Source organism: Primulina huaijiensis, chromosome 2 (genome assembly GCF_012295235.1).
Source record: "Primulina huaijiensis isolate GDHJ02 chromosome 2, ASM1229523v2, whole genome shotgun sequence".
Lineage (NCBI taxonomy): Eukaryota > Viridiplantae > Streptophyta > Magnoliopsida > Lamiales > Gesneriaceae > Primulina > Primulina huaijiensis.
The window spans coordinates 6,146,719-6,162,195 of NC_133307.1; positions in this window are offsets into that span (position 1 = coordinate 6,146,719).

Here is a 15,477-nt window from a genome sequence, read left to right on the forward strand (position 1 = left end):
AGTTGTAAGAAACTAAGAGTTTCAGTTTGACCGTGTTTAAGTCCAAACTGAAGTGGGTTATTACAGTTTCTGTAATCAACCAAATTCTTTTAGTGAAAACCCATCCTTGTGACAGAAGGGGTGACGTAGGAGCGATTGAAGTCTCCGAACATCTATAAAATCTTCGTGTTCAATGTTTCAGTTATTTTTTTAGTATTCAATCCATCAGTTAGTTTATTTCCAAACATTAATCAGTTAACTGACTGATATTGACAAACAAGATTCTTGAATCCAGTTTATTACTAAACTGATTTATCATTTCGAAAAGAGCCAAAAATCTTTAAGTGTTTACTAAACCCTCCTTGTGAACACTTTTACACATCAAACCAATCCTAACAAGTGATATCAGAGCGGTTTCAATCTTGTCTCTAAATAGTTTCTGATATATTCTGTCTACACACCTGATCATCATTCTTCATTCAACAAAATCTCTATGTTCTCAAGAGAGGAATTTGATGACTGAAAAATCAAAATGCAGGCTCATTTAGCTGCACAAGATGATGATATGTAGTATGTTATAACTGACGGACCTATGAAGATCACAGAAGCTAACAAAACTATTGCTGTAACTAATGGAGCACCTCACCGCATTGAAAAATCAGGAGAAGAATTGACAACTGAAGACAAGAGGAAAGCAAATTTGGACAATGTAGCGAAATATATTCGGTATAAAACACTGGACAAAATTACATTCATCAAAATCAAGATGTGCAAAACAGCCAAAGAGATTTGGGAAAAACTGATTCAGTTGTGCGAGGGCAACGAGCTAACAAAGGAAAAAAAACTCTCAATTACAGTACAAAAGTTTGATAATATCAAGATGAAGACCGGAGAATCAATGAATGACTTTGATGAACGAGTGAGCAGCATTATCAATGAATTGAATGTACTGGGGAAAGTGTTTACAAATAAAGAAATTGCTTTGAAGGTTGTTCGTGGTCTTCCCAAAGAATGGAACGTTAACACAATGGCAATGCGAGAATCCAAAGACCTGAAAAAAGTAGAACTACATGATTTATTTGATGATCTTAAAGCTTAAGAGTTTGAACTACAAATGAGAGAAGGAGAACCATCAACTCAAACAGTTACAACTGCTCTTGGCGCTTTAAAACTTGAACCAACTAGTTCAGCTGAAAATCTGTAGAATAGATGAGCAATGATGCCATGTCATTGTTCATCAAGAAATTTGGAAGATTTATGAGAAAGTACCATGGTTCATACCAAAGACACTCTCACAAGAATATCTCCAAAGAGGAACCAAATGCTTACTACAACTGTGGCAAAACTGGACACGTTATTGCTGACTGTCCTAGCAAAAGAAGGACAATCGACGCTCAACTGAAAAAGAAAAGAAATCATTTGAACGAAGAAGAAGAGCTACATATGATAAGAGATCATTCAAAAAGAAGCATGAAGCTCTATTAGCCGAAGAAAGCAAGTCCAAGTGGGCAGAAACTGATAGTGATGAATCATAATCAGAAAGATTGAGCATCTCCAGCGATGAAGAAGAATTAAAGTGCCTAATGGCTGATGATACAGAAATGGAATCAAGCAGTGAGCATGTATTTGATTTCAGTTCAACTTACTTTACACGGGAAGAACTTATTTCCACATTACACGACGCATGGTCAATGAGTCTCACAAACTTGCTCTCTCATTTGAAAAGGCCAAAGCAAAGTAAACTGATCTCCAAGACAATAAAACTGAAACTGATGAATCAGTTGAACTGTTGAGTATAAAAAGGGAGATTGCTGAGTTAAAAGCTGGAATGAGTGAGGATCAATATATGATTCAGCAGCTGAAACTTGAGAATTCAAGACAAACTGATCTGATTCAATCTTGGAATAAGTCATCAGTCACTATGACTGAAATGCAAGATTTACAAAAATCAGTTACTGACAAAACTGGTTTAGGCTTTAATAGCCAAGATGAATATTCAATCAGTGGTACCAAGCCAGAACTGAACATGTGCAAAAGAAAGTATATTCACTTTGTAAAATCAGTTATGATACATGAACCATCAAATCCAAGTAAACCAGTTGAACAAACGATTGACAATAAGAACAAGGCTAAGAGGTATGGAATCAGATATAGTCATCCGAGTTCAAATGATTCACGAAGCTGGTCACCTAAACGATTCAGCTATGAAAATCAGAACTCTAGGAATGATTATTATAATAGTAAACCTGTTCAGAAAAGATATCGGATGAACAACCAGTTGAACAAAGCTAAAACGCATATTGTCTCATCTGCACACAACACATCAAGTACACACAAACCGAGAAAAACTATCTGGAACACAACAACTGGAAAGTCAGTTAGACTGGTTCAAGTCTGGGTTCCTAAATGACTAATCATTTTGGACCCAAATAGATATGAGAACCAAAATTATTCATTGTGTGTGACTGCGGGTGATAGGTACATCAACTAAAGATTCAATCCGGTACCTGGACAGCGGATGCTCAAAACACATGACAGGGGATGCTGATTTGTTATCCCAACTGGTCAAATATTCTGGTCCAAAAATCAGTTTTGGAGTTGACTCAATAGGTAGAACCGTGGGTAAGGGTAAGCTTATCCATGGTAACATTATTATTGATGATGTTCTACCAGTTAATAATTTAAAATAAAACTTGATGAGCATTAGTATGTTGTGTGATAATAATTTTTCAGTTCAGTTTAACAAGAACGCTTGCACAGTCAAGAACTCAACTGATAATATCATCATGATAGGAAATCGATGTGGTAACACTTAAAATGTAAGTTTGACTGATCAACCTAATGAACCAGTTTGTCTTGTAGCTTCTAATTCATCCAAGAACTGGTTATGACATAAAAGGTTGAACCACTTGAATTTTAAATCCATCGCTCATCCGAGTAGTCATGATCTTGTAACTGGTCTGCCTAAGATTGTATTCTCAAAAGATAAAATATGTTCATCACGTTAGTTTGGTAAACATATAAGATCTTCTTTTAAAACAAGGGAAGTAAATCTTCCTCCAGATGCTTAGAACTGATGCATATGGATCTGTTTGGTCCTATACCAGTCATGAGTTTAAGGGAAATGAAATACACCCTAGTGATTGTCGATGATTTTTCAAGATTTACTTGGGTTATTTTTCTCAAATCAAAAGACCAAACTGCTGCACAACTGATTAAACTTTTCAAAAGACTTTTAAATGAAAAATCAGTTGGGATGGACAGAATAAGGTATGATCAAAGGACTAAATTTGTCAATCAAAATCTTTCTCTATTTTTAGAAAATTCTTGAATCAAGCATGAGTTCTCAGCTACAGAACACCTCAGCAAAATGGTGTTGCTGAAAGAAGAAATCGAACTCTTAAAGAAATAGCTAGAACAATGCTTGCTGATTCTGGTATTTCTCAAAGATTTTTGGCAGAAGCAGTAAACACTGCATGTTATACTTAGAACAGATCAATGATTAATAAAACTGATTTGAAAATGCCATTGAGATCTGGCATGGAAAGAAAAGCGTGGTGTCTTACTTCAAAATATTTGGTTGCAGATGCTTTATTCATAACAATGGCGAAAATCATTTAACATAATTTGAGGCTAAATTAGATGAAGGAATTTTTCGTAGGTACTCATCAGTCAGCAAGGCTTACAGAGTTTTCAGTCAGCGTACTTTAAATGTAGAAGAATCAATACATGTTGTATTTGATCAATCTGCTCTAACTGATAAGCCAACTGATACAGTTGAGCTAACTAATTGCTTAACAGAAATCATCTTGGAGGATGATAGTGAAGAAGAAGTTCACATCAATCAAAAATTCTTCAAACAGCAGATTCTGAAGTGGTGGATCAAACAGTTGAACAGGAATTCGTTCCTAACAATCAGTTTTTGGAACAATGCGATGATATTCAAATACTAACTGAACATGTTGCGACTGATGCTGAAGGAAGTGTTCTGTTACAAACTGAAATAGTGACGCAAACTGATCCAACCGGTTCCAATTACAGATAGAATAAATCACATCCACAGGATTTGGTGATAGGTAATCCATCTGATTCGGTAAGAACTAGAAATCAAATGTTTAATTTATTTGTACACTCCACATTTGTTTCTTAATTTGAAACGAAGAAAACTGATGAAGCTCTAACTGATCCAAACTGGATAAATGATATGCAAGAAGAGCTAAATTAGTTTACTCATAACAACGTCTAAACTTGTTCCAAGACCACTTGCAAAATCAATTATAAGTACAAAGTGGGTTTACAGAAACAAACTGAACGAAAATGGTTCAGTTGTACACAACAAAGTTAGGCTGGTTGCACAAGGGTACAAACAAGAAGAAGAAATTGATTATAATGAAATTTATGCACCAGTTACTCGACTGAAAGCAATAAGAATATTCTTTGCCTGCGCCTCTTTCAAAAACATCAAAGTTTACCAGATGGATATGAAAAGCACATTTCTCAATGGACAGTTACATGAAGAAGTTTATGTGAAACAACCACCAGGTTTTATAAATCATTCACTTCCTGATCATGTCTATCATCTTAAAAAAGCATTATATGGCCTCAATCAAGCTCCCCGAGCTTGGTATGAGACATTATCAAAATTTTTAATTGATCATGATTTTACTATTCGGACAGTTGATAAAACGTTTTTTAAATTTTCGAAGAAAGATCATACTTTACTAGTACAAATTTATGTTCATGACATTATTTGTGGGTCAACTAACCGTAAATTATGTGAGAAATTTGCTAAGTTGATGTAGGATAAATTCGAGATGTGTGTGATGGCTGAATTGACATTTTTTCTTGGTCTGAAAGTGAGGCAAATAGAAACTGGTACATTTATCAGTCAACTTAGATATACAAATAAACTGCTTAAGAAGTTTGGCATGAAAACATGTTCAGCTGCAAATACTCTCATGAGTTCATCAATTAAATTAGATAAAGATGAAGGGGGAATATCAATCAAGATGACACTATACAGAGGTTTAATTGGTTCTTTGCTTTACTTAACTACTAGCCGTCCTGATATTGTGTTTGATGTCTGCATGTGTGCTAGATTTCAAGCAAATCCTAAGCAATCACATTTTTCAGCTACCAAACATATATTGAAATATCTTAAAGGCACACAAAATGTAGGCCTATAGTATACTAAAGACTCATCTTTCAATCTACTTGGCTATTCAGATGGAGATTATGCAGGATGTAAACTTGATCGAAAAAGTAATAGTGGATCATGTCAGTTTCTGGGATACAGACTGATTTTCTAGTTCAGCAAGAAGCAAACATTCATCCCAACTTTCGCAAATGAAGCAGAATATTTAGCTGCTGGAAGCTGCTGTGCTCAACTGCTCTGGATTCAGCAACAACTGAGAGATTATAGTGTAATCGCAGAGGATTCACCAATCTTTTGTGACAACACTAGTTTAATTACGATTACATATAATCCAGTTTTTCACTCCAGGACGAAGCATATTGATGTCAAATATGACTTCATCAGAGATCATGCTCTCCAGAAAGACATCAGATTAGAATACATTTCAACTGAACAACAAGCAGCGGGTATCTTCACAAAGCCATTATCCGAGACTAAATTTTCTTACTTTAGAAATATTTTAGGGTTTACTGATTTATCTTAATGCTTAATTTAGGGGGAACATCGAATTATAGTTAGTTAACTGATAAGACAATTATCAGTTAGTCTTGAACTGAATTGATTTAGTTCCCAACTGATCAGTCAGTTTTTGATCAAACTGATCTTATCATATACGTTAACTGATTGTCGATTCAGTTAAGATTCCATAATAAATTTTGTGACTTTTAAGGTTACTTCACTAATCATACCATTCATTGAATATTATTGGAAATTCGGTTACAAGTAGTTCAATCGATTTACTTTCTATATTTTCATGTAAAATAAATGTAATTTATTCGAATTAATCTTGAACTTCCACGTGTCCAAATTTGAAAAGTCACAAACATATATATTCGTGATTCCTGTCTTCATGTGATTTCATTCAAGTGCTAAACTCTCAAGCACTCAAAACTCAAAGCAATCTTTTCGCAGAAAAATCTATGCAAATGGCAAATCAAATCCCAGCCTTCATTCTTAATTCTATGGCAATCGATTTTGACTCCGTCCTATCTGTGTCAGATGAATCTATTCGCAGCATATTTCTGAAGATAGAAGCTGAAGGTCTGAAAAAAATCTTGGGAATAGCAATCCAAGTAATTTACCCAAAAGAGATTCAAAAAGTTTATTCCAACAGCTCAGTTTCCGATGATGGCAAGATCTCCATGATTGTCAACAACCAGACGCTGACTATCGATGAAAAATTCTTCAGCAATCTTTTCCAACTTCCAGCTGAAGGTCTGTTTCATTTCTCTGAAGTAACAATTGCTGATATTGAAGAAATACGAACCCTGCTATTTGCTGATGGGAAAAGATCAAGGTATCTGACCAAAAGAAGGAACTAAAGCCAGAAATCCAGTTGCTGGTTGACATTGTTGCCAAGGACGTTCTAGCCAAGGCAGGTTCCTTTGCTGCCTTACTGTGGAGAAGTTTCAAATCATGACTGCTATCATGAAGGGCAGAAGATTGAATTGGTCATCAATCATTTTCACCATTCTGAAGAACATGGTTCAATCTTCCAAGCAGTCGAATGGGTTCACACTCCAACTCAGTTACTTGTTGAAGATATCTGGTCTCATCAGTGATTCTGCAGAAAAGATGTCCAAATTCAAGGTGTTCAACGCCAAGAATTTCCAACCAGTCAGAATGAAACTGGACATCTCTCCAGCTAAATTTGTGAAAATCAAGACGGAAATCGGAACGATGACAGCTCTGAAGTCGGTGAAGATTGCAAAGGCCAATGCTATAGCTCGCCAACTGACAACCAAGAGGAAACTGGTTGTCGCTGACAGTGATTCGGAGAAAACACACTTTCGCAAAATCTTGAAGAAACCAAGGTCTCAGAAAACCAAACCAGCTGTTTCAAAAGTTATTCCAGCTGTCAGACTACTGGAACTGAGGCACCCATAGCTGCTGAACCAATTCAGTCGGTTCCAGTTGCACAATCAGTTGAAGTACCTCAACCGAAGAAGTCAATTGATCACCATCCAAAGATTGTCACCGAATCTGGTGAAAAATTGAAGCTTATTGGCCTCTGTGCACCTCCTACCACCGTCATTCGACCAACTGTTCTTCCGATCACACGACCCAAGGGTGTGGTGATTTGTGAAAAGTTGGATTCAAATACTTCAGGGCTCAGTATCTCTCATGCTCTCACTGACCCAAAAGGCAAGGGCAGATTGATTGAAAAGCTCAAACCAACCAATTCTGTTCAAACTCAGATCGATCTCATCTGGAATGACATTAATGAGTTTGCTGAATCATAATTAGAGAACTTTGATGAATGGGTTAACTTTCGAACTGTAGTCTTACCGAAATGGCTGAAGAAGAAGTTAGTTATGAAGAAATATATTGATTTGGAGACTATGGTGCTGAAGACAGTTAAGGCTATCACAATCGTTCAAGTCTTAGAGAGACGAGCTTACTTCTTTGACATCATGAGGATGAAGAAATTGACTGAAGTGACTGCAGAGCTGAAACTAAACTATGATCTAACCAGTCTAACTATGTATGATGACAGAGCAGTTTTTCAGCAACTGAACTCAGATCTCATCTCACTCAAAATGAAGATCAAATTGTGAGAGATAGATCAATAGTCGTACATACCGGTTGAGACCAACAGTCCAAAATCAGCAGAGCAGGTTCAGCCAACTGAAGCTCAGTCTGAACCAGTCAAGGAGCAAGCCGCTGAACAAGGATTTAAGCAAGTGATTGATTCTGTTCCTAAGATGATTCAACCATCCACTTCTTCTGGACCGCCAAAATCTTCACCAGTTGGACAACCTCTGTACACAGACGCTGAGTTGTCATTGGCCAACGTTGACGAAGTGGTCAGATCAGTTGCCACTGACATCCAGCTGAATTTTGAATTTGTTTAACCAGCTGAGGAAGATGCAGGCCCAAGTTCATCAGAACAAATATCCTTGGAGGCTATGTTGAAAAGTATTGAAAATGAAGTTCAGTCAGTTGTCATGACTGAACAACGATTTGACGTGACTTAGTTGCCACTACAACAAAAACGCTAAAAGATAATGGATTTTATCCATTGTCGTAGGTCATTAAAACTGTTGTAATTGAGGGTGTTGTTGAAAGTACGTTCAACGACAACGGTTTAAAACCGTTGTTGTAGCTATCATATTGCGACAGTTTTTGAAAAATCGTCGCTAGTTGTTTCATTTGCTAATTAAGATATACAGCGACGGTTTAACCAAAAGCTATTACCGACTGTTGTTTAATAAACTGTCGCTAAACACGCTAACGACAACGGTTTGTCCAAAAAACACGCTAAACGACAACGGTTTTCTCTAAAATCGTTGTCGTTTGTCCAAAAAAACATGCTAATAGACAACGGTTTACAAAACCTTTGTCTATTTTCTCGAAGAAACGCTAAAAGGCAACAATTTTTAGAAAATCGTTGTCGTAGACACATCAAAGACAACGATTTTTAAAAAACTGCTGTCTATGAGCGAGGTTTTATAGACTACGACAACGGTTTTTGTTGAAAAAGTTGTTAAAAGAAGAAAGACAACGGTTTTAATAAAAAACCATTGTCTTTGATGTGTTGTTGAAGGCATATTTTCTTGTAGTGTGCATTCAGAACAAGTACTTGATATGCAAAAGCCAACTGATGCGCCATCCAGTTCAACTGCTCCTCAACACCATACTTAAGTTCCTAACCTACAACAGGATGCAGTTGAAAAATTCATTGCTGAAATGGAACAACAAACTGAGACTGGATCCCAAGCTTTAGCAATGGTGACTTTCAGTGAGAAGGACAAAGGCAAAGCACCAGCTATATCTGAAGCCTTATCTCCTGAGGTACCAATTGCTACCAACATTATGTTCGAAAATATTCAGTCTGGTTTGGACAATCTAATATCAACAGTTTTGGAAGTCAAATCTACTCAACTTATGCATACGCTGAGACTTGATTCCATCAAGGAACACACCATGAAGGATTTGAAGAAGATCACTAAGGACATAACTGATATGTTCTTTGTTGTTGACAAACTGAAGAAAGACAGAGACTATACCAGCGTTGTTCCAAACCCATGATATGCTCATCAACATAATCAATTTTGTGTATACAAGCCTATCAAAGAGGATGGAAATAATGCAAACCCAAATACTTGATGCAATATCCCAAGTCAGCACAGAAGTACACTATTTTTCTCACACGGCAAGTGTTGACAAAAAGGGAGAAGAGGAACAACAGCTAAGTCAAGGTCAAGGTGGTACTTCAAAGAAAGATCTGAACATCCAACTGATCAAGGACCAGCTGAGAAGAAAGTTAAAAATGATGCACAATCAAATCAGTTAGATAGTTTAACAGTTTCGTTGTTCATTTTTTTTATGTACGAATCTGTACATATCTATTGAAGACTATTTTATCTACTATCGGATTTATCAGTTCTTGAAATCTAAGTTTTGTCAAAAACCTAAACGGGGTAAATTGTTAGGATTAAAGGTTTCAGAGTTTGACAAATTAAGCATCGAAGTGAGCATAACTGATCAACTCAACTAAAGTAACTCGAACTGAAGTCATCCGAACTGAAGACATCCGAACTGAAGATTAATGTCTTAAACAATCCGATGCAATCAAACTGAACAAAGTAAAACTGAATCTGCAAAGTCAACTTAACTATCAGTTAGAAATGAACAGGACGTTCTAAGTCAGTTTAACTGATCATTCACATAGTCGAACTGCTGATCAATTTGACACGTCATCAGTTAGTTCATCAATCAACTGACAAATCGTATGGAGCAGACTACAACTAACAGAAGGAACACCGCTTTAGCAGACTACAACATCGTACTATTGTCTAGGGGTGGGAAAAATACCGAATTTTCGGTATACCAAAATTACTATACCGAACAAATACCAAATTTTTGGTATACTGAAGATTTCGGTACGGTATGGTAACAATACCGAATTTTTTGGTATTGTAACGATATGAAATTTGGTTATATACCGAAAAAATATAAATTTTTTTTAAAATATATAATATTTTAAAACGATAAATTTGTTCGAACATTTAATGTTCGCAATCTTGATTTTGATGTTAACAAAACATGTTATTGTGTTTCTAACATATTTACTCAAGTGTGAAGTTATTAAAACAAGAAGCAAGCTGAAACTGAATTCTGCACAAAATGAATTTCTGGCAAGCTTCGATATTTTGATGATATCTCTCAGCTGGATTATTCAAATGACAATAAGCCAACTTGAATGATCAGAAAACTCAATTTGAAACAAGTCGTATTTCACGTCAGTTTGACAAATTCGGATGTATCAAGGTCTAACTGATCGCTGAAGTACCGAACTGATTGCACGAAAACAACAATTAGTTGGGTATGAGCAGTTGCGGTATTTTTGTCATATCGCTCATCTCGTTTATGGGAATGAAGCGATTCAGTATGCGTTGAAAAGATAAAATGATGATCTACAAATCATCTTCAGAAGTTAAAGTCTGAATTGAAGCTTAAGATGCTGATAAATGACGATGAAACTACTAGTTCTGCACAAATTGAAATCAGCTAGGCTTATTTCAGCACACCAGCTGAAACTGAACTGAACCGACAGCTGACCAACTGAACTGAACCAACTGCTGACCAACTGAACCAGACCAGCTGTTGACCAACTGAACTGAACCAGCTGCTGACCAACTGAACCAGACCAACTGAACTAGCTGAACTGAACCGAATCAGCAGCTGACCAACTGAACTGAACCGAACCAGCAGCTGACCAACTGAACTGAATGACCAGTTGAGTTGACAAGAGTTGACCAGTAGGGAAAATGTCCAGCAAGGCGAATGTGATCGTTGCAATTTTAGAAACAATACAAAAACTTTTCAAACTATCATATTCTTGTATCTAACGTATATATCATTGTTGGGGCCTATAAATACAACATCTAAATGATCAAACAAGGATTTTGAAGAGAATTCAAAGCATGGGTAGTTAGCATGAAGAAATCAGCTAGTTGAGAGCACAAGTATTTGTGTGAGGATACATTTAAGATGTATACTGTAACTGATAAATTCCTCACACACAATCACTCACACATATAAAAGAGAGTTGAACTTCGAAGATTAGTTGAGTGAGTCTTCACACAAAGACGTAAAACAATGTGTTTGTAGTCTTTGCATATGAGACAGTAAACAATATACTGATTGTGATGTGATGCCTGCAATCTTGAGTACTAGGAGTTCTAGTTGGGTGCTGCCTATCCGGAGTGGGTTTGTACAAAGAGTTTTATAAGTCAAAGTCTTCTAGTGGATCCTTCCCAAGGGGAAGAAGGGATGAGTAGGAGTATTTGAAGTCTCCGAACATCCATAAACAAATTCGTGTCTATTTATTTATTGCATTTACTTATTAGTTCTATTGTTGAAGCATTTTATGTGTTCTTCAAATGTCAAAATATTGCATACAAAGCGTTTGATAAAATGCATCAACTAAAATAATTTTACTCATTCAACTTGCATATATTTTAAATACTTTACAAAATATTTAATCGATTTCTACGAAGGATTATTTTGAGTGTCGTCCGCTTGGTTTGAAAACCAAACTCTATTTAATTCATCTGTGTTCAATATTTCAAGAACCGAGTTATTTTAGCTCAACGATTTTCCCCCAAACCGATCCTATCAAGTGGTATCAGAGCGGGTTGTTCTTGAAAGAATATTGAAACTAATTTTGATGTTTAAAATTCGAAAATTTCAAATTTTAAACATATATATGTAAAACTGAATTTGCGTGTAGCTTGCAGCGACCGTGGGAAAAATGACATATCTCCTTGCTCGAGTGACCAAATAATGAACCGCTTTTTGCGTTGCAAACTAGATTCATAGAGGTTTACAATGGTATAAAATTTGTAGCATATTTATGCCCGAGAAAAATCAGTTTATTCATTGAAAGCAGAGCATATGTGCTGTAGCAGAAAATGAGCCACAGAGAAAATTGGTTAGTTACTCTTCTAGTTTTATAAATTTCAAACCTTCAAAAATATAGGGGGAGAGCTCATTATAATTTTAATGGAGAGATTATTTTTAAATATTGAGGGAGAGAAAATTTTGTGCTTAAAATATTTTGAAAATATGACTTTTTGATTCACACAAACAAGGGGAGAAATATGTTAGTTGAATCGATTGTTTATCCAAGTTTTGTGATCATAAAAAATGGAGAGATTTTGGAACATTTCATGTTCGCAATCTTGATTTTGATGTTAACAAAACTTGTTATTGTATTTATAACATATTTACTCAAGTGTGAAGTTATTAAAACAAGAAGCAAGCTGAAACTGAATTCTGCACAAATTGAATTTCTAGCAAGCTTCGGTATTTTGATGATATCTCTCAGCTGGATGATTCAAATAACAATCCGCCATCTTAACTGATCAGAAACTCAATTTGGAACAAGTCGTATTTCACGTCAGTAGGGCAATTACGGATGTTATCAAGGTCTAACTTATCGCTGAAGTATCGAATTGATTGCACGAAAACAGCAATCAGTTGGTTATGAGCAGTTGCGGTATTTTGGTCATATCTCTTAGCTCGTTTATTGAAAGGAAGCGATTCAGTATGTGTTGAAAATAAGACAATGATCTATAAATCATCTTCAGAAGTCAAAGTCTGAATCGAATGTCAAGATGCTGATAAATGATGATGAACCTACTGGTTCTGTACAAACTGAAATCAGCTAGGCTGATTTCAGACTGAAACTGAGACCGGAGACGATTTGGGCGATTTATGAATAATGTGATATTTTATTCCAAGTCAAGAAAATTGACTTTTTAAATGATTTATGAAATTTTAAGCATTTTAAAGTCTAATTTAATTTATTAGGTGATTTTAAGAATTTAAGCTTGTCAAAAATACTAATTTGAATTTGAGAATTTTAATTTTGAAAAGTTAGTATTTAATTATTTTATTAAATCTTTGAGTAATATTAAATAGTTAGATTAATATTTTATTTAGCATGTTAATTGGTTATTAGTATTTTTATTAAACTAATTAACCCCTTAATTATCTCTCTAATCAACACACACACACACAAACACATCTATTTTGTTATCTCTTTTTATAAGAAATAGGGTTCTTAGAGTTACAGCAGTAACCACCCCTTTCCCTTGCAAATTTCTGGAGATTTGCGCCCTTTTTTCGAGCAAGAATCGTGTAGCAAGCGTCTCCCGGTCATCTCCCGTAATCCACCGCGTCGGTATTCGTTATCTTCGTGCGTTCTAACGCAAAGACATGTATATTCTTTTATTTTTCTAAATCCATCTTGTCATAGTAAATACTTGGATGCATATTGCGTGTAAAAATCCGTTTATTTTATGCAAAGTTTGAGCAATGATGTTTGAAACGATTTTGGAACAACTTTTAGATCTCAAAAATCGAATCTGCTGTCATTTCGAATCCTGCGAACTTTTGATCGGTTTTCTGGAAAAACTTTCAACATATAAAATGTAGTACTTTTCAACATCTTCAATTTGACAGTAAATTCGTAATTTTCAGACAAGAGACGTGTGAGTTATGATTTCTCTCGTGTGACTACTCAAACTGTTATAAAATGTATTCTTTTGTTTCTTGAGGATTTTGATTGCAGCCTTCGTTGGAACTGGGCGGTGCTCGAGCGGTAAGTTTTTACCGCTCGAGCGCCAGGACTTCTGGACGGGCGCTGGAGCGGTAAGATATTACTGCCCGAGTGCCAGGAATTCTGGAAAAGAAATGTTTTAGTATGTGCAGCAGTCACCCAAGCGAGGTACAACGAAGCCCTCAACGTTACATAAGTATGTTCGACATGCAAAAGAAAATATTTTATGTTTTTGAGGTATACGAATTGTCTTGTGACTAATTATGAACGGGTTTGGAAGCCGAAAAACGTGTCCGGGGACCTCTCCACCCCGATAAAGCATGACCGGATTTTGATCAGGATTGGGAAGCGGTAAAGCATGACCAGATACCAATCCACCCGGTAAAGCATGACCGGAGATCTTATGTATGTGGGAGTGGATAGTCGATCGAAAGGCTGCGATGATCCCTGCCAGCCCAGTACTGTGGTTTAGTCTGATCAGGCGCATTATGTTATGGGTCATTTGCTTTGAAACATATATCTACGCAAAATGATGATGATTATGCATGTTTAAGTATGTATGATGCTACACGTTTATGAAAATGTTTATGAAATGATGGCACGTCTATGCTTATGTAAGTATGTTCAGAGTTTAAGTATGTATGGGCAACTTTTAAATGCATGTGGTTTTATTATGTATTACTTGCTATTCTCAGTTTATACATGTTAAGTCTTTAGACTCACTAGACTTGATCGATGCAGGTGAAGACGAGTTCGAGGAGACGAGAGGTGGGGACCAGTGAGTTGCTCGGACTGTGTGCAGTGCAAACCCGAGGACCGCTCAGTTTATGAAATGATTTTATGCACGTTAAACTTTTACCCCGATTTTTATTTATTCAAGATTTTGCTGGCAAACAATTATTTTCAAATGCTCGTTTTGGATAATGCTTTTACATTGATGATGAATGATATTTTTTTATGTCATGGAAATATTTTGTTATTGGATTATTTTCATGAATTTAGTCGATCATTTTATTTAAATTCCGAAGTCAAGGGTATACTATGTAAATAAGAAAATTTTTATTTTCCGCAAATTTTTAAGTAGTTTTAAGGTTACGGTTCGTCACAGTAAGAGTAGTATTGAGATGGATGACCTCCATGGAATTTTTCGTACATCAAACTGTTAATGTTGCGGCACTTGATCTGGTTGTCTAGGTGGACTGTGAAAGGCTGAAGTCAGATTTTAATGGGTAATATTGTCTCTCCTGAGGACATGGCCCATGGCAGAGAAATGGTATGACTGATCTATAAAATATATGAGACTGAACCAGTATATTGACACGCACCTCCTCACACTCATGAGCCTAACATTTCGATCCATTATCATCCAAGTTGGTGCACTCTATGCTGCCACGAGTATAAGGAAATAAAGTTGCGGCTTAACTAATAGCTATAACTTTTGGTCTAGTGGTAATCGTTTGATTATAACAAAATTTTAATTGTTTTTTTAAAAAAATTAGTTGTTTTTTAATTTTGAAAATTTTATATTTTTATCAAAGATGCTAATCGATGTGACACTGTACAAGTGAGTGCAACATCAACACCGTGCAAAGAAATGATTAAAATGTTAAGAAAAAAACAGAAAAAAATGGAAAATCAAAATTTCAAAGGGGTATATTTGCATGACCAAAATTACACTTTTTTTTTTATTATTATGCATGGTATATTAATTAATGATAATCTAAGTATGAAA